This window comes from Nuphar pumila, chromosome 8 (genome assembly GCF_984573655.1).
Source record: "Nuphar pumila chromosome 8, dmNupPumi1.hap1.1, whole genome shotgun sequence".
Taxonomy (NCBI): domain Eukaryota; kingdom Viridiplantae; phylum Streptophyta; class Magnoliopsida; order Nymphaeales; family Nymphaeaceae; genus Nuphar; species Nuphar pumila.
In genome coordinates this window covers 33,420,617-33,422,142 of record NC_143256.1, presented here as the reverse complement: position 1 = coordinate 33,422,142, position 1,526 = coordinate 33,420,617, and the positions used below count along the sequence as shown (strand labels likewise).

The 1,526-nt window shown below is 39.7% G+C and overlaps 1 pseudogene; it reads left to right on the top strand.

Annotated features, from left to right (window-relative positions):
* The first annotated feature begins 786 nt into the window (after positions 1-786).
* Positions 787-1,224, top strand: LOC149829890 (putative NOT transcription complex subunit VIP2 pseudogene; annotated as a pseudogene).
* Positions 1,225-1,526: the final 302 nt, after the last annotated feature.

Here is a 1,526-nt window from a genome sequence, read left to right as displayed (position 1 = left end):
CAACAAGGCATAAATTTGATCCTTGGTTCGATTACCCCTGACAAAGGCGCCAGGAACGGTCGAACCTCGTAATGACGAGCGAATCCCTTCTCTCCATCATTGTCCCACAAACTTTTCAAAACGAAGGTGAGTAATTTCAAAACATTTTAAAAAATTTAAGGTCAAGTGAGACCTCTGCAAAAGATTTCCTCTCTCTTTCTTTCCTTTTCTCTTCTCTCTTCTTCTTCTGTCTTTTATTTCCCCTTTCAAAAAAAGGAAGATAGAGGCTAGAAAGGGAAAAGAGAAGGAAAAAGTGGGAAACAAGAGAATTTTTTTTGCAATGATCACATGTGCTTACCAATTTTAAACTTGTAGGTGGGAATCAAACTATTAGACAATGCTATGTGGCTGAACAATCAAATGCAGAACATACCATCTTCACTTTTCTGCATTCTTGCATATTCACCTGTATACCTCAGTCCCCTCACATAAATGCTCCCTTCATATTTTAAGTTGTGAATCTTCTTATTAGACACCATTCATTGGTCTTTTAATCGCAAGAACTGTATGTGGTCAATATCTTTATTTGTTACAAGTGTTAGAATTTTGTGTGTTTGTTATATCTCATTATAGTGCTTCATCATTTCATTTGATGAAAATCTATTATATATTGCTGGAAGTATGGGTGATTTATCAGTTGGCAGCGCCTAATCCTGAATTAAGGCCTATGAACTTTCCTAATTTTGTCTATGAGTAGTTGTTGCAGCAATATCACTATCCAAATCAATCATATTTTGTTTACAAGTGATGCCTGTGCAACAGTCATATGGGGATCGAAGTATGAAATCTTCGCATAGCATTCCAGCAGCTTCAGATCATTTTGGACTGCTTGGTCCATTGAATGTAATAACGAAGGGTGATCCTGGTCTGACACCACTTGCTTTGGGAGTTGATATGATAACATTAGGATTGAGTTCGAATTCAAGAGGCAATCTCCATGAAACTTTTGTTTCCTTGTGGTCTGGTGGAACCTGCAGAAGCATGCCTAATGTTGAAGCTCAGTTGTATACTACCCCTGAACTGGCAAATCTAGGGTGGATTTATCACAGAGAGCAGCGATTGTGGCTCATTAAGGCCCCATATGTGGACCCTTCTGTTATGACACAAGCATGTGAGAGAGGAACCTACTCTGGTTTTGATCCCAACTCATGGGATATTGTACGAAAGAGCAACTTCATTCCATAGTATGAGATGATTGAAAAGATACTAATAACTCCCCAACATTAGATAAAGCTTCTATGTAGTTCTACTAGCACTGTAGCCCTTTTAGTACCAACATCCATCTAATACTTGTTGTCACCACTTCCACAACATGCACACCTTCCACACCACTGTCACTCCCATCTCACAACATGTGCACTCTCCACTTGCAGCACCCCCAGCAGCAACTACACTCACTAACCTCATCCCTGTAGCATTTGCACAACTACTACATTTTTTGCTGCTCCTGTGCACCCATTTTCAGCTCCAACATTCACACCCCTACT